Below are 27,646 nucleotides of genomic sequence, written 5' to 3'. Positions count from 1 at the left end.
GGTTTACAAGGGTGACTCATTCAGCACCATATACCCCCTTCCCCCAGGACTCCATGTCCAGCACAGTGCCCAGGCCCCAGCAGATTCTCAATAAATGTTTGTCAAATGGATGGATGAATAAATGAGTCTTTATAGAATTTTTGCTTTATAGCCTAAAAATGGCTAAAACGTTTTTTAAAACCACAAAAGGAATGACAACTAACATTTGTTGAGTTTTTGCCACATATTGGTATGGTCAATTCCACTGTAATCAAAGCTCGCTTGACTCCCTCTCTGTCTAAAATAAACAAAACCTTTTTTGTTTTTAACATATTTTTTATTTTTTCATAAACATATAATGTATTATTAGCCCCAGGGGTACAGGTCTGTGTATCGCCAGGTTTACACACTTCACAGCACTCACCATAGCACATACCTTCCCCAATGTCCATAACCCAACCACCCTCTCCCTACCCCCCTCCCTCCGGCAACCCTCAGTTTGTTTTGTGAGATTAAGAGTCTCTTATGGTTTGTCTCCCTCCCGATCCCATCTTGTTTCATTTATTCTTTTCCTACCCTCCAAACCCCCCACATTGCATCTCCACTTCCTCCTATCAGGGAGATCTTATGATAGTTGTCTTTCTCCGATTGACTTATTTCGCTAAGCATAATACCCTCTAGTTCCATCCACGTTGTCGCAAATGGCAAGATTTCATTTCTTTTGATGGCGGCATAGTATTCCGTTGTGTATATATACCACCTCTTCTTTATCCATTCATCTGTTGATGGACATCTAGGTTCTTTCTATAGTTTGGCTATTGTGGACATTGCTGCTATAAACATTCGGGTGCATGTGCCCCTTCAGATCACTACATTTGTATCTTTAGGGTAAATACACAGTAGTGCAATTGCTGGGTCATAGGTTAGCTCTATTTTAAACTTTTTGAGGAACCTCCATGCTGTTTTCCAGAATGGTTGCACCAGCTTGCATTCCCACCAATAGTGCAGGAATGTACCCCCTTCTCCGAATTGTTGCCAGCATCTGTCATTTCCTGACTTGTTAATTTTAGCCATTCTGACTGGCATGAGGTGGTATCTCACTGAGGTTTTTATTTGTATTTCCCAGATGCTGAGTGATGTGGAACACTTTTTCATGTTTCTGTTGGCCATCTGGATGTCTTCTTTGCAGAAATGTCTGTTCATGTCCTCTGCCCATTTCTTGATTGGATTATTTGTTCTTTGGGTGTTGAGTTTGATAAGCTCTTTATAGATTTTGGATATTAGCCCTTTATCTGATATGTCATTTGCAAATATCTTCTCCCATTCTGTCAGTTGTCTTTTGGTTTTGTTGACTGTTACCTTTGCTGTGCAAAAGCTCTTGATCTTGATGAAATCCCAATAGTTCATTTTTGTCCTTGCTTCCCTCGCCTTTGGCGATGTTCCTAGGAAGAAGTTGCCGCAGCTGAGGTCGAAGAGGTTGCTGCCTGTGTTCTCCTCAATGATTTTGATGGATTCCTTTCTCACACTGAGGTCCCTCATCCATTATTTTGAGTCTATTTTCATGTGTGATGTAAGGAAATGGTCCATTTCATTTCTCTGCATGTGGCTGTCCAATTTTCCCAACACCATTTTAAATAAAACCTTTTCAAAACAAAACAGCTTGTCTTAAAAAAATAAAATCCTCTTCTAGGAATTCATCCAAGGGAAATCACAGGCCAAGTATACACAGATATATGTACATAGCAAATACTGGGGGCTGCCTAATGGATCAGTACTGGAATTTGCTGAAGTTCTTATGATGCGTTAGAACATGGAATATAATGCACTCATCACAGATGATCATGTGGTAAAATATACAGCAATCAGGGAAAAGTCAATAAAACATTGTGAAGTAAAATCTTTATAAAATGGTTTGTATGTTTAAAATAGTTTCTATGTGATCCCAAAAGTTTTTAAAAGAGCCAAATATAATGGGAAAAAAAAAGAAAGAAAGAAGAAGAAGAACCTAGAATGAAATACTTCTAAATGCTAATAACACTGGAGTTCTCTGCTTGGTGGGTACATTTTATTCCTCTTGCTGAAGGTATTTTCCACAAGTATTGTTTCTAATAAAAGAGTAAACATTTTGTGCATTTTTTCAATGAAGATTGGTCTTCCTACATGAGTTGTTCTCAGGCAAGCGCTGATAGGAGTCTGAATCCTTGAGCAGACAGCTGCAGGATTCCAGGTATGAGGGGACCTGCAGGCCAGATAGCGCAGTGCTGTTCCCAGGCTTATGCTGAGTGCGGGACAGCAGGGCCTCAAACTAGTGGAGAGGGTCAGCAGCAGCCCTTGAAAACATTGGGGCACCTGGGTGGCTCAGTGGGTTAAGTGTCTGCCTTTGGCTCAGGTCATGATCTCAGGGTCCTGGGATCCAGCCCCTCATCCGGCTCTCTGCTCAGCAGGGAGCCTGCTTCCCCCTCTCTCTCTGCCTCCCTCTCTGCCTACTTGTGATCTCTATCTCTCTCTGTGTGTTAAATATATAAACAAAATCTTTTTTAAAAAAAGATGAGAATCAGTTTTTGAAAAACAATTATGTGTGTGCCTGTGTAGAGACAACATGAACTATATTTTTATATAGGTTGTAGTTTGAAAAAAAATTTGAGGGGTGCCTAGGTGGCTCAGTCAGTTAAGCCTCCGGCTCTTGATATCTGCTCAGGTCATGATCTCAGGGTCGTGAGATCAAGTCCCAGACCAGGCTCTGCGCTGGGCATGGAACCTGCTTAAGATTCTCTCCCTCTTCTTCTATCCCAACCCCCACCCCTGCTTGTTCTCTCAAAACAAAAAAAGAAAAAAGAAAAAAAAGAAACAGAGTACTCACCACCAAGTGCTGCCCAGCCCTAGCTGAGCCTAATGATGGGGAACTCACGACCTTTGTGCTAGTTTCTGGCAAACAAACTGTTGGACAGATTTCCTTGTATTTAACAAACTCTGGCTTCTCTTCATGCCCAGTCACGGCCACCCCCTCCCTCCAGGCAGCACCTGAGGCCTTGAGGGCAGCTCCACGTCACGCCTGCGTCCAGGCCGCCGCCCTCTCCTCAGCTCCTTAACCACTCTCTACTTCCAGGTTTTGAGGCCCTTGCTTTCCACTGTCTCCTCTGAAGTCATCATCTCTCCAGCCCCCTGGTTCATGAAACGTGACACACACAGCCCTCTCCCGGACGGAGGCCATCTTGCTTATTAACTGGTCCATGAATTCCTTCAGTGACCATTCAGTGAGCACCGCTGTGTGCTGGGCTCTGTACTGGGAACAGGAGGGACGCCCAGAGAGTAAGCCCCAGCTGCCCCCATGAGGAGACCCCGTCTGGTGGGGAGAGGAGCGGTGATTATGCTATGATCCCATGAGGGCAGGCTGAGGTGAATGTGTTCACCGAAGGCCCCCAGCCCATTCAGCTGAGTGGAGGGAAGCCAGTCTCTGGGCCCATGCAGGCCTCACCTGCCCCCTGCCCTCTTGCTCCTCTGGGCCTCAGCCAGCTCCCAGTGGGGCCAGTCTCTCCAGCAGGCAGCCCCAGGCCGCACACACCTCTCCCCTCCCTGTCTCCCACCAGCAGACACCCAAAGGCTCGGGTGGCGAATAAGCCGGAACCATCCCCACAAGAGAAAATGAATTTGCTGCTCGCCCTAAAGCTCTATGCCCGCTCTTTTGTGCTGCTTGTCTCATTTGTCTTGTCATTTTCCTAGGCTACCATTTACTGAGCATCTACTGTGTTTGGCATTTTGATATATTATCCTTAATCACGGGATTTTTTTTTTTTTTTTCAGATTTTATTTATTTGTCAGAGAGAGCCAAGCAGGGAAAGCGGCAGGCAGAGGGAGAAGCAGGTTCCCTGCTGAGCAGGGAGCCCGATGCTGAACTCAATCCCAGGACTCTGGGATCCTGAGCTGGGCGGAAGGCAGATGCTTAATGACTGAGCTACCCAGGCGTCCATTTCTTGACTTTTTTTTTGAATGGGCGTGATTATCCTGTTTTACAGAAGAGAACGTTTAACACGGAGGTTAGGTTTTCCTACAAATATTTATCAAGTGCCTGTCTGTGGCAGGTGTGGGGCTGGCAGCAGAGAGGAGCACAGGCTCCTCTCCCCCTCCCCCTGCAGGGGCCTCACAGTCCTGCCCCAAGTGCTTGTGCATCTGAGTTCTATTTTGGCTTCACAAGACCAGTGTGAAGAAGAATCTACTGGGGTTGTTCTCCCCTTGCCCTGGGGAATCCAGTGAGGCCCAGCTAGGGGAAGCCGGAACACGATGGCTTCTGGTAGGTCAGTGAGTAAAACTGTGGCTCTGGGGCCAGGGAGGGCACCGGGCTGGATTTGTCCACAGGTGGCCTGGGTGGTCCATATGCCCCAGAGGTCATGGGATAGTAGCGACTCCTGTTGTCATCAACCCCTTGGAATCAGGAGGCTGGACGGAATGACCTCTGAATTTTGGTCACAGGGGCTCTCTTGTGGAATTTTGGTTCAGGGAGGTCACAAAGTTTCCAAAACCTGGATAGTCTCCCCGCTGTGTGACCTTGGGCAGCCACTCCCCACTCTGTGCCTTCCTTGGTTTCCTCATGTGTGAAATGAGGTTGGACGAGTCAGCCACTCAAGTCCCTTCCAGTTCTGACGCTGTCGGACTCTGAGTCTGCCTGGGTGGGTGCCTGATTCCAGAGGGTGCTGGCCCAACGGGCGTTTTGGGGCCAGGACAACAGTAATCTAAGTGCCAAGAGGAACAAGGAAGTAAGGGAATGTTTCAAATTCAGTTTCAATTTGGGCTGCCATGGGAACTGCAGAGGGAAGTCACAGACTGCCCCAGGTCTTCTCCCCAGAGCAGTAAGGCGGTGGCGGTGAGTGAGCTCAGGCCCCTGGGCCAGATAGACGAAATAGAATTGGCTGCCACGGGATCCTGGCCCAGGTGGGTAAGAAGATCCCCTAGAGCAGGGGTCTGTCCAGTCTCCACAGGCCTACAGGGAACTCCCTCTCCTCTCATGACAGGATGGGCCAGGGCAGTGGCTGAGGAAAGTGACATCCACTGGGAAGGGGGACACAGGGGAGGCTTTGAGTCTCAGTTTCTACAACTTTTTGCCACCACCCAAAACCCCAGCCAGGCTTTCACCTTCCGCTGGCCGCTTCTCCCCAGATGTGAGTGCTTGGAGCATTTGCCTCTGCCAGGAGGGCCTCCACGCTCTGTCCACCCTTGCAGAACTCCCCCCATAGCCCCTGCAGGCCCAAACCATCTCTCGGCCTCCCAGGCTAGAGCAGACATCTCCTCCTGGCCAGTTCTCCCGGCTTCAGCCAGAAACCACTGTGAAACCCAGTCTGCAGCAGCCTGGGTGCTCTGACCTCCTATTTCCCTGACCTCTCCTCCCTCCACTGCCCTCCAGTCCCGGGCATCTACCAGATCTCCTGTCAGCGCCTGATCTCACATGTCCCTGACTCATCTCTCCTCTCCCTTGTCATACTTCCCCCTTTTCTCACTACCTACCCCACACACTTTTTGCTAGGTGCCCCTTTGCTAAGAACACTGACCGATGATGACCCCTTTGGCCCTCAGAAAGTTTAACACTTATGAAAGATCCACGTTTCCTAGAGCCCGTAATTCTAGAGCTGGAAGGTGGTCAGTGGGGAGGTTGCAAGGAGCCCAGTGGTCTAACTTCTCGGCCCATTACCAGGAGTGAGTGCCTGGCCTCTGGGGAAATGATTCCTGCTAACCAAATCCACGGAGGACCGCTGAGCTATAAACCAGAATGCCCATTTAGTAGCTGAAAACATAAGCTAGAACTCCCAGACTAGCGAAGCACACGATGCCTCTGGATTTCTTCTCCCCTATTCCAGTCAACTAAGCTCCAGTGGTTATTGTCCCTTTGCAAGGATTAGAACACTTGTGTCTGATGACAGGGTGTCTGAGCCGTCATTCACAACTTCTGGGTATGTGGAGACGCAAACTAGCTAGCCTGGGGAGCCTGGAACCAGAATTAGGGGAAAGGGGAGGGAAAAGCTCCATTCCCCCAAAGCAGAACACTGTCCAGTGAGCTGAGTCCTTTTCCAAAACAAGGATTCTTCAAGTCTTCAAGCCAATCAGGTTTGGAGAAGGCTACTTCCTTCCTCCCCACCACATCCCCACCCGGAAATTCACTACGTTATGTTGGCCTAATCGAGGCTCTCAAAGGAACATCATTTTACAAGAAATTTTCCAAATTTCTTTGGCTGCAAAACTGTTCTCCCCCATACTCCCCGAGACTCTTCCCTGGCTAATGCTGGGCTGTGGCTGCAACAGCTTCTGGAAAGTGGAGAGCTCAGCTCCCTTCCCATCAGGCTGCCCTGCCCACTTCAGCCTCCTGGGCCCCCTTTCTTGTTCTCCTTGTTGACCAACCTCTTCAGGCAAATTCTTTCTTTATCCCTATTATTTGCATTGTTTGGCACTAACAAGCCTTCTAAACCCTACTGTCAGCGTGGGAAGCTGTTTTGTGTTTAAAATGACTTCTATACCACCAACAGAGGAGGAAAGCCCTATTGAGTAGAACAAGCTAAAGGAATTCAAGACAAAACCATAAACTGCGGGTGCACTGAGCTCATGAAGGAGCAGATATTCTTGATTTAGAAATGCAGACGTAGTCCAGGACTGAGTTTGGGGATGAGGTCTGAGGAGACCAAGATTGCTCTGACCTATACAGTGAGCAGAACCTGGCGAGTCAGAGATCTTGGAGGGACGGGCAGGGGAAGCCTTGGAAAAGGAGAGGAATCCTGATTGAATCCATAAAAACAGAGACTATCCAGTTAAATTTGAATTTCACATAAACAACAAATAACTTCTTTTTTTTTTTTTTAAAGATTTTATTTATTTATTTTACAGATAGAGATCACAAGTAGGCAGAGAGGCAGGCAGAGAGAGAGGAGGAAGCAGGCTCCCTGCTGAGCAGAGAGCCCAACGTGGGGCTCGATCCCAGGGCCCTGAGATCATGACCTGAGCTGTAGGCAGAGGCTTTAACCCACTGAGCCACCCAGGTGCCCAACAACAAATAACTTCTTAGTATATCTCATGCAATGTTTGGGACATACTTACATTAGACTATTTGTTGTTTATAAGGAATTCAAATTCGCGGACAGGCAGCCCTCAGTGCAGTGTGGCCAACGAGCGAGAGACCACAGTCAGGGTTCTGGGGCAGGTGGGCACCTCATGGGGGTGGGGGACCAGGCCTGGGGATCAAGGAGAGATTTGTCAAGGAGAGAGGCTTTGTCTCAAATGTGGGTTGACCGAGAGAAGGAGAGAAAAGCACAACTGCTTTGTGTAAGGAGGGGGCCCAAGAAGCCATGAGAGAAGAAACTGGAGTGGTGGGGAAGGGGTGAAGTGGGGCAGGTGGGAGGGTTGGGGGAGTGATCTGGCTGGCATAAGAGCATCACTTCCGCCCCCACCACTAAAGGGCTCTCAGTGCCTTGGGGGGGCAGCACTGGACTTGACAAAGGGGGTGGGATGGGACTTGATCCAACTTTCTCTCTAGGCTCCAAGGACAGGATGACTGGTTGACCCTTTGGGTCATTTGTAGTTATATATGTGTGTGTTTGATCTTTTCTATTACATGTTAGTTTTATTATTCCAACTCTCAGAAGCCTGGTGATACCTTATTGTTATCCTAAAAAGGGGCCAAGCCCCAGAGGCATGAAGTGGATTGTTCAAAGTCACTCCACCGAGCCAGAGCTCAAACCCCCAGCACGTTCTACAGCAATTACTGCTATTCCAGCCTCTCTCTCCATAATCATGAGAGAAAACTCTGTGCCTCTGTTTCCTCGTCTATAAAATGCTGACAGTATTGTGTCTCGGGATCATCGTGAGGATTAACTAAAGTGATCTGTGCTTAGAGGTGTCTACCCTGGCCACATGCTCAGTGAGGGCTGAATGCTTTTCTTGTCATCTGTTCACACCTGTGTTGTTTCAAGTCCTCTGAAAAGCTGCTGCCATGACAGGATTAGACACACAGAAGCTTTAATGGAAGGAGTACTTCTGACAGGAAAACGGGAGTTATCTACCGCTGAACAACAAAGTACTCCATAACTCAGTGGCTTAAAACAACATCTAATATTTCCCACAGTTTCTGAGGGTCAGGAGTCTGGAGAGGCCAAGTGAGATGGGTCTGGCCAAGAGCCTCCAAGGCGGCTGTGGCTGGGCTGTCAGCAGTGGGGGCTACAGTCAGCGGCTCATGTGGCCTTTGGCTGGGGGCCTCCGGTCCTCATCTTGTCAGCTGGAACTGCTCAACAATGTGGCAGCTGGCTTCGGAGGCAGAAAGGGTGACAGACAGACAGAGAGATAGAGAGAAGGCAACCAGGACAGAAGCTGCAGTATTTTTTATAACTTTACCTCAGCAATGACATACTATCATTTGTGCCATGTGCTGCTGGTCACACAGACCAATCCTGGTACAATGTGGGAGGGGACTATATAAGAGCACAAATACCAGGAGGCGGGAGCCATCTTGAAGACTGGCCACCACAGGGAGGGCACCAAAAAGTGAGAAGAACCTTCATATCATGGTGCAGGTCTGACCCCTGTGAGAGAAAGAGGGAAGGAAGGATGGCCGAGTAGGAAGAGTCCTAGACGGGAGCCCTATCTAAGAAGGTTTCTGTCAGGCGCTTAAGATGTCCTTATGGGAGAGTCACCCATCGGGGAAGTCCCACATTTTGCTGGAATGTGCCTTCAGTATACGCTCACTGTGCTTAGGCTCTGGCTGAGAGCAGCACGGGGGACACATGTTGTTTGAGTGAAGGTGGTGGAGAGGCAGGGGGACAGCACTGGGGTGTCCGTTCGTTACGTTCCCTGTAGCAGGACATCTGAGCGGTGCCTGCTCATGGCTGTCACAACACCAGAGTATTTTCTCCCTCCCTCTGACACAACTATTTAATCAAAGAGGCTGTTCTTCAAAAGATAGTATTGTGGTAGAGGGGACTATGGGCCCAGGTTGCTGTGAAGCCGAGGGCCAAGTCAATCACAAGCAAGTGATTTTCTTTTCTTTCAACAAATATTTTCTACATTTCAGCTCTGTCTAGGCCTGAGGACACACTCTCCAACCTGAGCCAGACTGCCAGGGAAACTCATAAGGGCTTCCTGCAGGAGGTAATACCTTAACTGGGTCTCTGAAGCCTGTAGAAATTAACCAGACAAAGAGAAGAACGTGCTCTCAAACAGCAGGAGAAGCATATGCAAACAACCTGAATTCTCCTCTCTGCCCACCCTGGAGTGGGAGAGAACTGGGGGGTCCAGGGGGCCCTGGGCCAGCAATTAGTCAACTAAAGTTCTAGGCAAGTTCCTGGGCCTATCCCTGGCTCCCTGCCTTGTAGGGTTCCCACTGAGAGAGTAATAGAGGGACAGACCCTGGCTAATCAGTCAGTCCTCAGATGTGAGCAGATATGGAAGAAGGTAGGACTGGACTAGGTGGAGGAGGAACCTGGCGGTGGACAGAAAGGTGACTGGTACAGGGAGGGCCAGACCGCAACTCTTCCCTCCCTTCCAGGAGCTTCTACCTGCTCATCTTCCTGAGGGAGCTGACGTGCAGAACCAAGGCACTGAGGAGGATTGCAGGACTGGCGCAGGGCGGGGGTAGGAAGGGAGGAGGCACACCTGTGCTCACAACCGAAACAGTGTGTCCAAGACACCTGCTGTCCTCTCAATGCCCTCACCCCTCTCCTCCTCCCTTCCTCCATCTCCGCCTTCCTTCCTTTATTCCTTTAAAAAAAAATTCAATATACAAGTGTTCTAGAAAGCCTGATGTTACAGAGTGAAAAATCAAATATCAATAAATAACCCTACTAATTATTTTTGCTCCCAGTCTTCTCATCCACACATATATTTTAACACGGCTGGAATAACACTAGATATAATTTTGTATTCAGTTGTTTCATTTAATGAAGCATCTTCAATATCACATGTCTTTATAATTTTATTGAATTTGATTAAGTAGTTCTACTGTAATTTAATTAACTATTCCCTTCTTATTGAATATTGAACATTTAAGTAATTTGTTTATTGGTTGGTTTGCTTGTTTAGCTATTATACATAGTGCTATAGTAAATATCCCAACAGCTTCTCCTTCTATTCATCATTTCCCTAGATAGATTCCCAGAGGTGGTATTATTGAGTCAAAGTTTATAGATCTTTTAGTTGTTCTTACTATATAATGCCAAATTACTTTTCAAAAAATTTGCAGTTAGCAATATATGAGGCTGCCTGTATTAGTCAGGATTCTCTAGAGAAAGAGAACCTCTTTCCCCCCAGTAATATACATTTTTTATATTATACATAATGTACACTTACATATATATATGGAGATAAAAAGAGAGATTTATTTTAAGGAATGACTCACACAATTGTGGAGCCTTGGTGACTCCAAAATCTAATGGAGGAGGCTGGCAAGATGGAGATTCAGGAGGAGTTGCAGTTCAAGTCCAAAAGCTGACTACTGGAGCATTCCCTCTTGCTCAAGATGGTCAACATCTTTTGTTCTATTCAAGCCTTCAACTGATTAGATGAGGATCACCACATTATGGAAAGCAATCTGCTTTACTCAAAATCCACGATTTTTAAAAAGATTTTATTTATGTATTTGAGAGAGCAAGAGAGAGAGAGAGAACATGAGAAGGGGGTAGGGCAGAGGAAGAGGGAGAAGCAGGCTCCTGGCCAAGCTATGAGCCCAGTGAGGGGCTTGATCCCAGGACCCTGAGACCATGATCTGAGCTGAAGGCAGATGCTTAACCAACTGAGCCATGCAGGCACCCCTAAAATGCACCAACTTAAATGTAAATCTCATCTAAAAACACTTTCATAGAAACATCCTGGATAATTTTTGACCAACAGTCTCTCACTGGAGGGACCAAACATGGGGGGAGATATGTGTAGGGAAAATTGTGTTGACTCTTCCTGAGTGCCCAGAGGGACAGCCAAGAGTTAAAGGAGGCTTAAAACTTAGAGAGAGGAAGAAAGAGGAAGATGGCTCCAAAGACTACCAGAAGAAGAAGGCCATGGAGATGGCAGAGACTGTATCATGGGACGAAGCAGAAGGGGATGAATTGGGGAGAGAAGACACAGATGAAGACACTGCACAAGAGAAGGATTTGGGTAGGTATTAGAAATGGGGTGGTGTCCAGGGGCTTCTGTGCCCAAGTTCTCTTACCTTGGTGTCACATCACATCCAACTCCAAACGTGGACTTGTGGATGGATGTGGGTCAGCAGACGTCCAGGCTTGGACAGGTGGCATCACCACATTCTTCTGCCCTGCTGTGACAAGAAGACAAAGGAAGATACCAACTTCCAGTGGGTGGGCTTTGGGCCCATGGCCCCTGGTGACAGGCTGACAACAAGAGGGAGGGCCCCATGCACGGCAGAGCTGTTTGGAGAGGGGAGGGGCCACCTTCATTAAAGGGAGGTTGAGGACTTCATCCTGAAATAGATTCAGACCAACACCAGGAAGGGAGGAATAGAGTGGGGGAAAGGAGGCATGGTGAGCATGGAGGATGGCAGGCAGAGCAGGGATGCCTCTTGGTGGGGCCTGAGGAGCCCGTGTGAAAGCCTCAGTTTGGAGCCCACACTGTACCCCACACTGTGCTCAGTGCCCTCCCTGGAGCACCCATTCAAGCCCACCTCTTAACTATCCTCTGGAAGGGGCTACTATCCTCACCAGCTCAGGAGGAAACTGAGTCTCAGAGAAGTCTAAATCAGTGCTTCCCAAAATGTAGTCCATAGACCCATGCTGGCCACCAGGAGGTAAGGACACCAGTTGAAAGAAGGTGTCTGGAAATTTCTACAGCACTTTGACAGAGAAGTTGTGTATTTTTCGTATCTAATAATAAACAACTGGTATACAACAGCTAGGAATAAACTCCAAAAGAACTGTGAAAAAGTCATATGGTGAAAAATTTTAAACTGCTAATAAGGGACTTTAAAAAAGTCTTGAAGAAATGGGGGAGGACATGTCATGTTCCTAAGCGAAAATCTTTAATGGTGTAAAGATGTTAATTCTCTATATATTCATCTCTGCACTTAGAATTTCTTAGAATTTGAAATTGTGATTCTCGAGTTTATATGGAAAAATAAATTTTGAATAAAAGACCAAACATCAAAACATGAAACTAAAGAGTAATTTCAAGTTTCTAACCCAAGAATTGGTAAATATATCAAGGCAAGGGAATTGTATTTAGAAAAAAACACATGGAAATTAAATGAAGATTTTGACAATGTTCAAACCCTGGTACTAAGTGGAATCCCAAGAAATAATATATATATTTAATGGACATGTCTCTAGGGATGTTTATCTCACTTAGGGTCATTGGAAACATGTCTTATTTGTGGGGCCCATCAATAAATATTCATTGGAAATTTTAAAAAATCTAATTCTACAAGAAAAAAGTTTGAGTAGGTTGCTTCACAAGATAGTGATTTGAAAACTAAGATACTCTTGGAGAAATTGACAACGCTCACAAAGGCTTGGCTAAAATGTGAAGGGTTGGCAAAATATGGCCCATAGCGCCAATTCAACTGCTGCTTGTTTGTGTAATTAAAGTTTTAAGGGAATGCAGCCAGGCCCATTCATTTTCAGACCGTCTATGTCTGCTTTCATGCGCTGATGGCAGAGTTGAGTAGTTGAGACAGAGACCATATGGCCCTTTACAGAAAAAGTTCGCCAAGTTGCTCTGTATGATCAAAGTAGAATAAATCAAAAGTGCAATGAAGGGTAGCTAACTTATGCCATCATTTACTTTTTCTCAGAAGAAATGTCCTAGGTGGGGCACCTGGGTGGCTCAGTGGGTTAAAGCCTCTGCCTTTGGCTCAGGTCATGATCCCAGGGTCCTGGGATCAGGTCCCACATCGGGCTCTCTCCTTGGCGGGGAGCCTGCTTCCTGCTCTCTCTCTGCCTGTCTCTCTGACTACATGTGATCTCTGTCTGTCAAATAAATAAATTTTTTAAAAACTCTTAAAAAAAGAAATGTCCTAGGTAAGCATCGTGCTTATTTATATAAGCACGTGCTTTATAATCATAAAACAGTTGTAAATCCACCCTACAGTGGAATAATAAAAGATAAAATAAAATTTTGGAATATGATTTTTTGCAAATTTTATTTTTTTAGTAATTCATTTCTTAAAAAGATTTTATTTCTCAGATGACTGAGAGAGAGAGGGAGGGAGAGAGGACAAAAGCAGAAGGAGGGGTAGAGGGAGAAGCAGACTCCCCGCAAAGCAGGGAGCCGGTCACGGGGTTCGATCCCAGGACCCTTGGAATCATGACTTGAGCCAAAGGTAGATGATTAAACAACTGAGCCACCCAGGGGCCCCTAGTAATTCATTTTTAATAACATTTTTAAAGTAATAATTTCAGATTTACAGAGAAATTGCAAGGGTAGTACCAGTACCCAAACACACCCATTTTCCCCTTGACATCTTATGTTGGTAAATGCATTTGTCACAATGAATGAGTCAATACCGATACAGTATTAACTAAAGTTACAACTTATTTGTTTATCCATGCTTGCTCAGATTTCTCCACATAAGGTCCTTTTACCCTTCCAGGATCCCATCCCGGAAATCACATTACATTTCATCATCACGTCTCCTTAGGCTCCTTTTGGCTGCGACGTGCGACGGTTCCCCAGATTTGTTCTGGATGATCTTGGCAGTTTTGAGAAGTACCAGTCAGGAACTTGGTCTTGTGTCCCTTGACAGGAATTTGTCTGATGTTTTTCTCATGATTAGACTGAGGGGATGAGTTTTGGAGAGGACCATCACAGAAACATAAAGTGCCATTTTCATCGCATCCTAGCAAGGGTACACGCTCTCAACGTGACCTGTCATCCCTGGTGTTGACCTCGATAACTTGGCTGAGGCAGTGCGTCGGCTTTCCCTTCTCTTCTTGGCCCCTTTCCATACTGTACTCTCTAGAAAGAAGCCACCGCATGTAACCCACCCTTTAGTGTGGAGAATTACGTCGCCCCTCCTTGAGCGGGCAGTATCACATCAAGTATTTGGAATTCTGCATAGATTTGTCTTTTCACCCCCATTTACTTATGTGTTCATCATTTTTTTTCCACCAGCATGGATCCCTGGATATTTGTTTTATACTTCAGATTATAATCCAGTACTCCTTTACTTATTTTCTTGATCAAATTGTTCCAGCTCTGGCCATCGGGAACTTTTCCAATTAGCACCTGTGTCCCTTTGACATACCTCATCATTGTGTTTGGTTTTTATAAGCACTTCCTTCCTTCCTTCACTTCTGCCAGATGCTGTTGTCCATCTTGTATATTTCTTGCCTCGGTCCTAAAATTAGTCATTCCTCCAAGGAACCCAGATTCCTTTTCATGGGAGAATGGCATTAGAAACCAAGACCTTGACGCTAGGTGTACCCACTGCCACTTCGGTGTCTCTCGGATGATTTACCCATATACTAACCTACATACATCTAAGTACTTATAAATGTTCTTTATATGGCTTTCCGTATGGATAGTAAGCTCAGCATGAGTTCACACTGTTGTCTCCAACTCCAATCCGTTTCCACACGGGTAATTCTAGCCTCCTCCTCTTACTCACCTGGAACCTCCCTCTCCCGACAGAAAGGCCACCATCACCATTCACTTAAGGGCTCAGTCCCAGTGTGTAGAGTGTTGTCAGGATTCTAGCCTGCACCCCCACGAGGAGGAACTCACACAGTGTCTTTTGCCTTTAGTCGTAGACACGTCACTCGTTTGCAAAGTTTCTTACAATGGCACATTTTCCCCATGCCTTCAGTAAGACAGTTTTGTACATTTGCAATACAGTTAGACTGTTTTGTTGCATTCTGCCTTCCATCCTGGGATTCCTGACCTCCTAAATGATCCTTGTTTCATCTGCCTATGTAGGTTCACTTTAGGTGCTATCAAATTCTATGGGTTTTGACATGTGCATATCGTGTATGCCCCACTACAGAATCAGAATCTTATAGTATAGTTTGCCCTAAAAAATCCAGGTGCCAGGGTGCCTGGCGGCTCAGTCGTTAAGCATCGGCCCTCAGCTCAGGTCATGATCCCAGGGTTATGGGATCCAGCCCTGCATTGGGTGCCCTGCTCAGGGGAAGCCTGCTTCTCTCTCTCCCACTCCCCCTGCTTGTGTTCACTTTCTCGATGTGTCTTTGTTAAATAAATAAATAAAATCTTTTAAAAACAACAACAACAGCCATGTGCCTCGCCTTGTCAATTCCACTCTGCCCTCCCTCTGCTTCCCCTTAGCAATCACTGATCTTTTCATCCTTGCTCTAATTTTGCCTTTTGCAGAAAGTATTGTGTTGTATAAAAATATTGATCTATAATGAATTGTTTTAAAATGTTTTCAACCTGATTCTTCGCCACATATGGTTTAAGAAGCAGCGGTCTTGGGTGCCTGGGTGTCTCAGTCGGTTAAGCACCTGCCTTCAGCTCAGGTCATGATCCCAGAGTCCCAGGATCGAGCCCTGCATCGGGCTCCTTGCTCAGTAAGGAATCTGCTTCTCCCTCTACCCCTTGCCCCATTTGTGCTCTTTCTCTCTCTTTCAAATAAGTAAGATCTTTTAAAAAAAAAAAAAGAGAGAGAAGAATAAACTGGGGTGCCTGGGTGGCTCAGTGGGTTAAAGCCTCTGTCTTCGGCTTGGGTCACGATCCCAGGGTCCTGAGATTGAGCCCCACATCAGGCTCTCTGCTCAGCAGGGAGCCTGCTTCCCTCTCTCTCTGTCTCTGCCTGCCTCTCTGCCTGCTTGTGATCTCTGTCTGTCAAATAAATAAATAAAATATTAAAAAAAAAAAAAAAAAAAAAGAAGAAGAAGCAGTGGCCTAAATAACTTGTTCTTGGTCACTCTGCTGCCACAAGGCGGAGTGAGAATGTGAAGCCACATCTGTCTGGTTCTGAGTTTTGAGCTGGTTCCCAAATCTGTCCATTGTTTCTTCCCCATTGAAGCACTAAGAGGGGACCCCTCACTCTGAATGCTACTCTGAAACAATTTAGGAGCCTGTTGGACAAGATTATGGAGAAAAAAAAAACATAGGCAAGCCACAGTTATTAAAAGGCTTTATGTGGACTCGGGAAGTTGGAGAAAGAAGGAGGAAGAAAACTATGCCTCTGACCCTGGGCATTAGGGAAACTTCTCATGTCTGGGGGAGTTCCATAGCCCATGTGGAGAGCCTACCTAATGCCAGGCCCTTGGCTGGGCTCTAGGACATGAGGAATACATTCCCCAAGAATTTCCCAGCCTAGCACAGTATTTATCAATACATATGCAATCTAATACATACATTATAAGAAGAAAACATTCAAAGATTCTTCCAAACACATAAAAATATAAGACTCGGGGAAAGGAATGGGTGGTAGGATTTTTACCCACTCAACAGACAACAAAGGCAGAATCCCATGAGAAGATCAAGTATCTGTATTTATTATGCTTTCAGATACAAGGAAAATAATGGAAAGACTGTGTGAACCTTCTGCTCCATGTGGTGAGGGCCAAGAATTCTAAATGGAGATGGGAAGTGTGGGAAAGAAGTTCAGTCCGAAGGTACCAAAGCAGTCACTCTTGGTGATTACAACGAAGGTGGAAGACTTTGGGTTTAATTCGACCCCAGAGAAACCAACCCGTGAGTAACTTCAAGGGTTGACACTGGAGGAAACCAGATTCTGTGCTCCCACAGAGCTGACTCTGAGGCCATGCATGTAACAAAAAGCGTGGTAGCTCCTTTCATAAGACTGTGTGGCTATGAAGCCGACCTTACTCCTCCCATGAAAATGTAACCCTGGGCACTGCAAAGAGGACGAATAATTAATGTGAAGGGTGACCTGACGTTTGTCTCTGCGGGCACAGAAGTAATGCAGCCAAGGGGTCTATATGTGTTGACTCTGGCCTCTTCCCAGAGTCAGATAATACAACCACCACTTACAGGCCAGTTCCACTGGCTGCCTCTCACACGCTCCAAATTCACATCTCCCAAACAAACTCATGTTATCCTGAGCTGCTCTTTTTTTGAGTTGACATTTTCATTGCTATAAATTTGCATAACATAAAGTTCATTGTTTAACCCATGTGAGTGTATAATTCAGTGGTTTTTGTATTTCACAGTGTTGTATGACCTTCATCATTAGTTCTAGAATATTTTTATCACCCACAAAACAACCCTGCCCTCAATAAGCAGTCACTCCCCATTCCTCTCTCCCCTGAGCCCCTGACAACCACTAAGCTACTATCTGTCCCTATGAATTTGCCGGTTCTGAACCGTGTAATGGGTGTAAATGGGACCATACAACATGCGTTCTTCCGAGTCTGACTTCTCTCAGTGTACACTTTCAAGGTTCATCTGTGTGGTGGCACGTGTCCCTACTTCATTCCTTTTTAGGGCTGAATCCTATTCACTGTACCGATCTAGTACAGGTCTTTATCCCAAACCTGTTCTTGTGCCAGCCTTCCTTATCTCTTGAGTGGTCTCATCCTTCCTGCAGGTTCTACACCAAAAATCAGGGTGCCTTTTTTTATCTTTTCCTCTCACTCACCTTCATAACTCATTCAGGTAAGATAAAAGTCTTTTGAATTCTATACCTCTCTCTATCTCCACCCACCCACCCTGCTATCCATCATCAGGGACCCTACCCCAGTGCAGGACACCCTCCCCTCTCACCCAGATGACTGCCCCCTCCCCCTAGGCTGTCACTCTGCCTCCAGCCCTGTCCCTTCCATACACCCTTTACAACATGGTGGGCGTGATCTTCCTTATTTTCAGAGCTGACCACGTCTGCGCCCTGCTTAAAATCCTTCACTGCCTACCCACTGTCCTTAGGATAAAGTCCAAGTTTCTCAGCACGGCTTACAAATCCCTGCTGGCCATGTGCCCTGCCTGGCTCTCAGGCTTGTCTTGCATCCCACGCTCCAGCCAAACGAACGTCTTGTCCTGAGCCAGCCAGGCTGTTCCCCTGACAAACAGTAGTTCATTGAGAAAGACTCCTGTCCGTGGCCACTTTCCGTCTGATGCTCTTCATCTCCTGCCCAGGCTCCAGATGGGACTATACTCCACACAAGCCTCTCCATGGCAGCTGGGCGCCTTGTTCACACCTCCACTGAGATGTCACCGTGTCACCTCCACAGATAGGCCTTCCCTGACCATGCCATGCCACCATCCGCCCTGGTCACTCCACTTCACTTTTAGCACGTATAACTATCTGAAACCTTATTAATTTGATTGCTTCTTTGTTATCTATTTCCCCGCACTAAAATGTAAGTGCCATGAGACCAAGAATCTTGTGTTTCTTATTTATCTTGGAACCCAACCTCAGAACACAGCGTGTCACACGGAAGGGACTTGATAATCATATATTAAATGACTAATATATGGGGACACCTGAGTGGCTCAGTTAGGCATCCGTTTTCAGCTAAGGTCATGATCCCAGGGTCCTGGGATCAAATCCTGCATCTGTTTCCTTGCTCAGCAGGGAGCCTGCTTCCCCCTCTCCCTCTGTCTGCTCCCCCTGCTTGTGCACGCTCTCTCTGATAAAAAACACATATATAAAATTTTATCTCTCTGATAAAAAATATATATAAAATAAATGACTAATATACATTTAATGTGAAAATAGATCCTATTTGCTAAAAATCACATAATGGTTTTTTTAAATTGAGGTGAAATTGGTATAGAATATTATACAAGTTGCAGGTGTACACCAGACTCTGATCTTTGTATACGCTATGAAAGGATTACCACAACAGGTCTAGTTACCATGTATATACCATGTGACCATCTTTTCAAGAATGAAACGGCTCCATATGTAGTGATTTGGAATAATTTCCATAATATGTTATGTGGGTAAAAAAGATGTAGAATATACCGATCCCTATAGCAGCAATGTCTGTAAGAGCCAAACATTGAAAGAGCCCAGATGTCATCAACAGACGAATGGATAAAGAAGATGTGGTATATATATTCAATGGAATATTATGCAGCCATCAAAAAAGAAATCTTGTTATTTGCGACGACATGGATGGAAGTACAGGGTATTATGGTAAGTGAAATAAGTCAATCAGAGAAAGGCAACTATCATATGATCTCCTTGATAGGTGGAATTTAAGAAACAAAACTGAGGTGCATAGAGGAAGGGAGGGAAAAATAAAATAAGACATAACCAAAGAGGTAAACAAACCATTAGAGACTCTTTTTTTTTTAATTTTTTATTTTTTATAAACATATATTTTTATCCCCAGGGGTACAGGTCTATGAATCACCAGGTTTACACACTTCACAGCACTCACCAAAGCACATACCCTCCCCAATGTCCATAATCCCACCCCCTTCTCCCAAACCCCCTCCCCCCAGCAGCCCTCAGTTTGTTTTGTGAGATTAAGAGTCACTTATGGTTTGTCTCCCTCCCGATCCCATCTTGTTTCATTGATTCTTCTCCTACCCACTTAAGCCCCCATGTTGCATCACCACTTCCTCATATCAGGGAGATCATATGATAGTTGCCTTTCTCCGCTTGACTTATTTCGCTAAGCATGATACGCTCTAGTTCCATCCATGTTGTCGCAAATGGCAAGATTTCATTTCTTTTGATGGCTGCATAGTATTCCATTGTGTATATATCACATCTTCTTGATCCATTCATCTGTTGATGGACATCTAGGTTCTTTCCCATTAGAGACTCTTAATCATGGTAAACAAAGTGAGGGTTGCAGGAAGAGAGGTAGGTGGGGGGATGGGTTCACTGGGTCATGGGCATTAAGGAGGGCATGTGATGTAATGAGCACTGGGTGTTATATAGGACTGATGAATTAGTGACCTCTACCTCTGAAACTAATAGTGCATTATATGTTAATTAATTGAATTTAAATAGAAATAAAAAGAAAGATTGAAAAGAGAAAGAAAGAGGAAAGGAAAAGAAAGAAAGAAAAAGAAAAGAAAGAATACTGTGCAGAGTGGTGCTGCCCAGAAGAAATGTAATGTAAGCTACACACGGAATTGTAATTCTCTAACAGCCACATTAAAAGTAAAAAGAAACAGGTGAAATTAATTTTAACAATACTATGTAATTTAATCCAATATATTCAAAATAGTATCATTTCAACATATTAATATGAAAAATTATTAATGAGATATTTAACTTTTTTTTTCATATGAAAGCTTTGAAATCCCAAGTCTTCAAGGTGTACTTTACCCTAACAACACATCTCCCTTTGGGCTGGCGGTGTGTCGGGGGACCCACAGCCGCCCACGCTGGGGCCGACTGGGTTCATGGCAAGCACCCAGCAAGAGACAGCTCCTCAGCTTTCATGTCCCCAGTCATCTTTCCCACTTGAAGGCTTTCTGGGACACTGGTGACTGACCATGGACCATGGGAGCAATTGGAGGACCCCTTAAATGTACACTCTAGATCCCACCCATAGCACTGCTCAGATGCCCCAAAAGGTCTGCCATTCAGGGGGACATACAGACTCCTCCTGTTTGTGCCCTGATGCCGCCTCCCCTAGGAAGCAGACTAGCTCCCTTCAACCCAGCCTCATTTTCCTCATCCTCTAGGTGAAACTGGTCAAAATCAAACATTCATCCAGTCCATCAACTGCGGCCTTACTTTGCGCTAATTGCTTGCCGGGCCCTGGCACAGGGTTGGGGAGGGAGAATGGGGAGACACGAGATACCTGCATCTGGTCCTCCCGGAGGGCCCAGGCTAGTGGGAACTCTCTCCCCAGTCCCCAGGCCCCCAGCCCCCGCTCCCTCTGCCTACCCCTCTTCTTAAGCCTGATCCCCTTCCTGCCTCTCTGGGGCCTCAGATCTCTGCCCTAGACCTGCAGGCGTGACAGGCGGCTCCCCCGGGTGCCAACCACACCTTTTTTGGGCTCGGTTTCCATTCTAGAGTTCAGGCTGGTCTCTGCTTTTCCTGGGGAGGTTCATGTGTATTAGTCACTGTGTTCGGGGAGCACAGGATGGCAGAGATGATGCGGTCACTAGGAGGACAAGGAGGAAGTCTGGCCTGCAGACCAAGGACTTGGCTCCTGGTCTCACAGCATCTAGGCTGCTCCGGAATGACCAAGGCCAAGCTCACGGAAGTCACTAGGGGTGCCACCTGAGGAAGGAAGCCTTGGGCTGTGGTCCCATCTGCCCACCCAGGCTCTGAGGGCCCAGCACACTTCAGGGAGGCCCAGGTGCACTCAGCTTCGAGTTCCTGGAATTGCCCTGTGTCCACATAGAGGGTGGCCCTAAATGAGGTTTATTCTTTTCTGTGATAAACAAACCTGGCCACAAACCTTGCAGCCATGCAACTCAATAAACAACAAACACCCGCAAAGCAACCCGTAGGGGAAACCGGAAGCCTTGGGTTCAAATCTTCCTTGCTTCCCACTTACTTAGCTGTGTGAACTTGGACAAATTACTTAACTTTTCTGAACCTGATTTTCTTACCTAAAGAGAGGTAATCTTAGCTAAAGAGAGGTAATAGCAATACTTACCCCCTAAGCCTACTGGGAGGATTAGATTAATAACCTGTAAAGTTCCAAGCAAAGGGTTTTCTCCAGGGGACTGAGGGTTGGAAATGAGGACAGTGATGACCCCTAGAGGACAGTTTGGGAAGTGCTGGGGGTGCTTTCCATTGTCAGCATGCCTCAGGCCACTGGTGTAAAAGGCCCGCAGTACACTGAGCAGTAAAGTACAACGAGAAAATGCCCTCTATTCTACACGGCAAAGCAGGTTTTTGCATAATTTGAAGACACACTGAATTTCCAGGAAAGCAACTACTGGGTAAATTGAGGGAATTTCATGTGTTTTGTTTGGCATTTTACCAAGAGTTGTTCATGGATTTAGCAAATCTTACCACTGACAGTATTGTCACTTGTGGTATCTGAGCGGCCACAAAGTGAGCTTTTCATACTCTACTGTGCACACGCATCCCCAGGGGACCCTGCTAAGGTTCCGACTTCATCCAGCCGGTCTGAGGTGAGCGTGAGTCTGCAGTTCTCCCAAACTCCCAGGAGGGGCCGCTGTTGCAGGGTCCTTAGCGCAGCCGCACACTAACATCACCGAGAACGTGTTTTATTAGAGATTACTTCTCTTTTTTCTTCCTTTATATGACAGGACACCATCTTCGGGTGAGTTCCCCAGGAAACAGACTCTAAGAGACATCTGTGTGTCCCTGGGGTAGGTTTTCAGAACCACCCCCACGAGGGGTGGGAAACGCCGGACCGGGCAGAGGAAGTTGTGCTGTGATGGGGTCACCCGGAGAGGCCTCAGCTGACCCCTGCCGAGCTCAGAGCTCACAGCTGGCCCTTCAGATATGTCTCCCGTTGAAGCAGGGGCTTTTATCCCACATGAGGGGGTCCCTGGACAGACCATAATCTTTGGTCTCTGCAATTCCTAGGGAGGTGTCAGCTGTGAGTGGTTCAAAGCCAACACTCCTGCCACTGGGGACCGGGAGGACCTCTCCTGCATGAGGGATCCAGGCAGGACACCTGGCATCCGGTGTGAACATATTCAGAGTTTTTTAAATAGCATAGGTGAATAGGTAATATTACCTAGGAAATTTCATTTTACCATAGTGAACAGGATGTTTCAAAATATTGGTTACAGAAGGGGAGCTTTGGGTTTAATTTAGAGCCTTTGAACATGGTCATTGGTGTACATGTCTATTAATACAAATAATAGCTCACCAAACTTGACATTGATTGGGTGCTTACTATGTGCCAGGCACTGTTTTAAGCACTTGAAGATCCATCAGTGAACCAAGCAACAAAGCCCCTGCCCCTGTGGAGGTTACATTCTAGCAAGGAGCCAAGGGGGTTACAGACCCGGTGATCCCGGTTTTCAGTTTTGGGTCTGCATCTGCCCTCCCGGTGGTCCGCTGCCCATCCCTTAATCTGTGCCAGCCAGGGGGTACCTCCTTCACGGCGAAAGCCTCTCCTCTCTTCCTGCTCTATCCAGGCTGTCTGCGTGTAACTGTTTCTCATCCTTCTGGCTTCATCACTCACCTCACTCAAGATCTCATTTTTAGCCCTAGAAACTTTCTCTGGCTACTTTCAGCAGAAAAGGAATGTGTCGCAGATCCTCTGGGAGGGTAAGAGGGCCACCTAGTAATATGGGACAGCACTAGCCCAATGCCTGATGAATTCCACCCTAAACACCCAACAAAGTAAAGTAGAACTGTTTCTTCAAGGAAGATGTCCTCTGACGCCTCTTCAGTCCTCTCTGCACACTGTTCACCAGATAATAATCCTCAGGCACAGAAAGAGCCCCTCAAAATAAGTGACTGACATGGTGGGAAAGTAGACAGTAGAATGGACCCACACATGATCCCAATATTGACAGCATTATTCAAAGACTTAATAATAACTAGGATTACCCTGTTGAGGGAAATGGGGCAGATGGGTGAGAAGGTCTTTTTCAACAGCTGAAAGTACTTGTCACCAAGCAGTGTGCACCATGAGACAGACTGAATGAAGTTGTCATGCTGAAGGAAAATGGCCGCAGGTAGAAGCACAGACCTGCAGGAAGATGAGATCATTAGAAAGAATAAATACGGGGCGCCTGGGTGGCTCAGTGGGTTAAGCCGCTGCCTTTGGCTCAGGTCATGATCTCAGGATCCTGGGATGGAGTCCCACATCGGGCTCTCTGCTCGGCGGGAAGCCTGCTTCTCTCTCTCTCTCTCTCTCTCTGCCTGCCTCTCTATCTACCTGTGATCTCTCTCTGTCAAATAAATAAATAAAATCTTTAAAAAAAAAAAAAAAGAAAGAATAAATACACACGAAAATGATTATGCAAAAATGCAAAACTAAAACAAGCTAGTAAAGGAGAAAAAAGTGGAAAAATAAATCTGTCCAAGTTTTAAAGGGCTCCAAGGGCTCTAGGAAGGAAATCACATCTAACAGGCTGAGGAGAGTTTCAGGAGACCCAGGACTGCTACCCCGGACAGGACTGCTCCAAATGTGTAGGTTGTTTACATGGGGGAGGGGAGGATCGAGGTGGTAGACTGGGATAGATTTTATTACTGGCCCAGTCTCCTCTGCCCCTCCCTCCAGCACCCTCCTTGTGTGGAGCCCCGTGTTGCCAAGCTTGGCCGTGCCACTTCCATTGGAGTGGAAGTGAAGTGTGTCCATTTTGAGGCAAAAAGTTCCCGATTTACTACCTTTGTGCTGTTTTCCAGCCCCCTCTGCGGTGAATCTCTGGTATGTACAAGACAGGGGGTCCTTCATCAGCCTGGGCCCCAGAATAAAGGGCAGAAAACGAACTCTGTTTCGGTGACGTGAAGGGCAGGTGGTGGCTCAGGAGTGTCTCTGCCTCAGCTCCAGTGGAAAACCTCTCCCAGGGTTCTGCTCTGACGGTCTGGATGATTTCTTGCCCAACCTTTCATTCGATCATTTATTTATTCATTCATTCAATTCTTACTAAGTGCCTGAACCCAAAGGTGCTGAAAAACAAAGATGATTGATTCAGTCCCTGCCCCCTTGTCCTAGCTGTCAGGGGAAGAAGTTAACAGCTCTAAGAGAGTGGCACTAGTCACGGCTGGGGTGGGGAGCGGGGCGGGGGGGTGAGGGGCAGTGGTTGAGTCAATGCAAACAATTTGACAAGAAAACAATAGTAATACGATAAAGACCATTAAATCCCCCCAATCTCTTCCAATCCTGCCAGTGTCCCCACAGTCATGTTATGTATCTGTCACCAGCGTTCTAGGGCCATTTGAGGGACACCTCTCACCGCTTCAGCAAAGCCTACCCACAGGTCAGAATGGATTCACAGGGTAGTCTGAGCCCCATGTTTACTGAAATGCCCTGGGACCTGGGCCAGGAAAGGGAGGTGTTCAGACCCTCACTGTGGGTGGGCAAGGGCTAGCGGGGAGATGGGGCATGACTGTGGAGCAGGATGACTATCCTGCCAATGAGTTTGGGAGCATAGGGGACACTTCCTTTGAATGAAACTGGGGTACGCATTGCTGGGTGAGCCAGAGACCACCTTCTGGGGCTCTCAAAGCCCACTCTGAGCTTTCCCTCTGCAGCTTTCCCTCCCCTAGATCATCTAGCACCCAGGCCCTCACTGACTCATTTCTGGAAGAAATGTGCCCAGACTGGAGCCCAGTCAAGGAGCTAAAGAGAGGGTCTTGGGCAGGAGGCCCTTCCATAGCAACCCTTGGTACCACTGGCCCCTCCATGGAGTGATCCCAGTTTCTGTCCTGAGTGTCAAGTCTCATCTCCATCCCAAGGCTCCACGGACACCCAGGTAAGGGCCCAAGTGGGGGGACAGAACAGTTATCTTTGTCAATGAACATGTACACAATTTTCTGCATTTTTCTGAGAGTCTAGGAGCTTGGATTTCCAGACTGGCTCCTCTGTAGACCCTCTGCAGGGTCTACAGAGAACCATCAACCTCAGATAATTTTCTAACTCACTAATAAACAAAATTATTACAGTGGGTCTATTTCTATCATGTTTGATTTCCTTTGAGTACAAAATCATACAATGGAACCACTATCGATAGCTGAAAGGCAAATCCCTGTTCCATCTGAGATCTGCTCTTTGAGACCCTGAAAAGTAAACAGTGGCAGGTGGACCCGGGAAGAAACCCAGACCTTGAAGGAACAGTAAACCAGCAGGGAAGCTTGCATTTTTTCTCCCTCTGGCATCTCCTAGCTTGGACTCAGAAACAGCTGAAAACTGGAATTGTTGCCTGGGGGCAGAGAGAAGGAATTCCAAAGAAGCTCCCTATTTCTGGTCAAGAAACAGGAAAGGGACTCAAGCGTCTAAATGAGTGGAGGAAATCTACACTCATCGCTCTATCCCTGCTCCCTGACCGACCTACACCAGCAGCGGCGGCAGCAGCCAGAGAGGCAAGCACAGCTCCAAGGGTGAAGACCCTTGTCCCTGACCAGAGAGCCTGTCATCTAGAAGGACGAGAAAAACCCCATTGCTTCCCTCCCCACACCACTGTTCCCTCTTTGCTTGGTCCACGTAGGATGTGTGTGGTAGAGCACACAAACTCAAGTCCTGGCTGTCGCACCAGAGAATCAGAAAGAGGGGTCGTGGGGGAAAAAAGGGCCAAGGAGGAACACCTGGGTGGCTCAGTTGCTTAAGGTCTGCTTTCAGTTCAGGTCATGATCCCAGGGTCCTGGGATCGAGTTCCACATCAGGCTCCCTACTCGGTGGGGAGCCTGCTTCTCCCTCTGCCTCTGCAGCTCCCCCTGCCTCTGCTTGCACTCTCTCTGAATAAATAAAATCTTAAAAAAAAAAAAGTGCCAAGGAGATTGTGAAGAGGAGGAACCTCAGGAAATCAACCCCATAAAGGGGTAGATGAATTAATTCCTGGGCTCATCCCCCAGTCACCCATGCATGGATCAGAACCTAACAAATGCCCCAAAGGCTTTGGGAACTGAACTCTGGGAGAGACTGCCACCTGGGGCCCAAACTGGCCACATGATGCATACCTGGGCAGATGGGAAGGATGCTACCAAGCACTAGCAAAGATGACAGGCAAACTGGCACTGGAACCACAGCTCACAAAAGGCAAGTAGTAACTTGCAGTCTGAACCTAACTGGATCAATTACATGCTAGAACAAACAAAACAACGTTATCCGTAGGCTTTGTAAGACAGGAGTCTTATAAGAGAATTTTCACAATGTCTGCATAACCAAAACTACTCAGCTCACAACAAAACAAAACAAAACAAAAAAACCCTAACATCTTAAGGGGAAAAAAAGAGAATCAGATGCCAATCCCAAGATGAGGTAAATGTTAGAGCTTATCTGGGAGGCTTTAAAGCAGCTATTTTAACCATGCTCCAAGAAGTAATAACAAACACTCTCGACCTGAATAAAAAGATCATTTCAGGGGCGCCTCGGTGGCTCAGTCGGTTGAGTCGCTGCCTTCAGGTCAGGTCATGATCTCAGGGTCCTGGGATCAAGTCCCGCATCAGGCTCCTTGCTCAGCAGGGAGACTCTTTCTTTCTCCGCCTCAGCCTGCCACTCTGCCTGCTTGTGTGCTAGCACTCTCTTTCTCTCTCTCTCTGACAAATAAAAATCTTTAAAAAAAATTTTTTTTAAAAAGATCACTTCAGGAGAGAAATAAAAAATTTAAAGAACCAAACGGAAATTAGAGTAGTGAAAAATACAATTGCCAAAATTAAAAATTCACTGGATGGCACAGTATCAGAATGGGCCACAAGCCATGGGCTCCACAGATTTGCAGACTAGGGTAGAGCCACGGAGGCCAGCTACAACCAAGTGGCTTTGATCCCAGAACCCTTGGTGTGGCAGCCATGGATGCCTATGTGCGAATGCACCCAGTCCTCCCTTGCCCTAGGCACACCAGATCCCTGCTCAGAAGCCTGCAGGGCTGCCCCTCCAGCCTACCGTTTGGATTTGCTTTACCACCTCCTCTGTGAGCCCATCTCTCCATCCTGGTGTCAGCTCCCTATGGGGTTCCTGGTGGTTGTTCCCTCTCTTCATAATGCCCTACACACAGCAGGAGGCACACACACACACACACACAAAAACAGCACACGGAATATGGCAGGCCAAGAACTCACCTCCAACTTGGCCTGTGGGGGAGAAACAATAGTTAGCAGGTAACAGGATCTCATGGCTGGAAACCCTGACACTTTGGCTCCCTCACAACTGATCAGCCCCATTTCTGCACTCCTGAGCTCTCTGTATTTAAGAGGAATCAT

General features: G+C 46.6%; 1 long non-coding RNA gene across 1 annotated transcript; it reads left to right on the top strand.

Moving 5' to 3' along the window:
* Positions 1–4,777: 4,777 nt before the first annotated feature.
* On the top strand, positions 4,778–9,795 carry LOC106005106. Its single transcript, XR_001178269.2, has 3 exons — positions 4,778–4,905; positions 9,020–9,096; positions 9,494–9,795. It is a non-coding gene; the product is annotated as an uncharacterized LOC106005106 (long non-coding RNA).
* The last annotated feature ends 17,851 nt before the right edge of the window (positions 9,796–27,646 follow it).

Source organism: Mustela putorius, unplaced genomic scaffold (genome assembly GCF_011764305.1).
Source record: "Mustela putorius furo isolate JIRA1106 unplaced genomic scaffold, ASM1176430v1.1 tig00003834_pilon_pilon_pilon, whole genome shotgun sequence".
Taxonomy (NCBI): Eukaryota; Metazoa; Chordata; class Mammalia; order Carnivora; family Mustelidae; genus Mustela; species Mustela putorius.
This window is presented reverse-complemented; position numbering and strand designations above follow the sequence as displayed.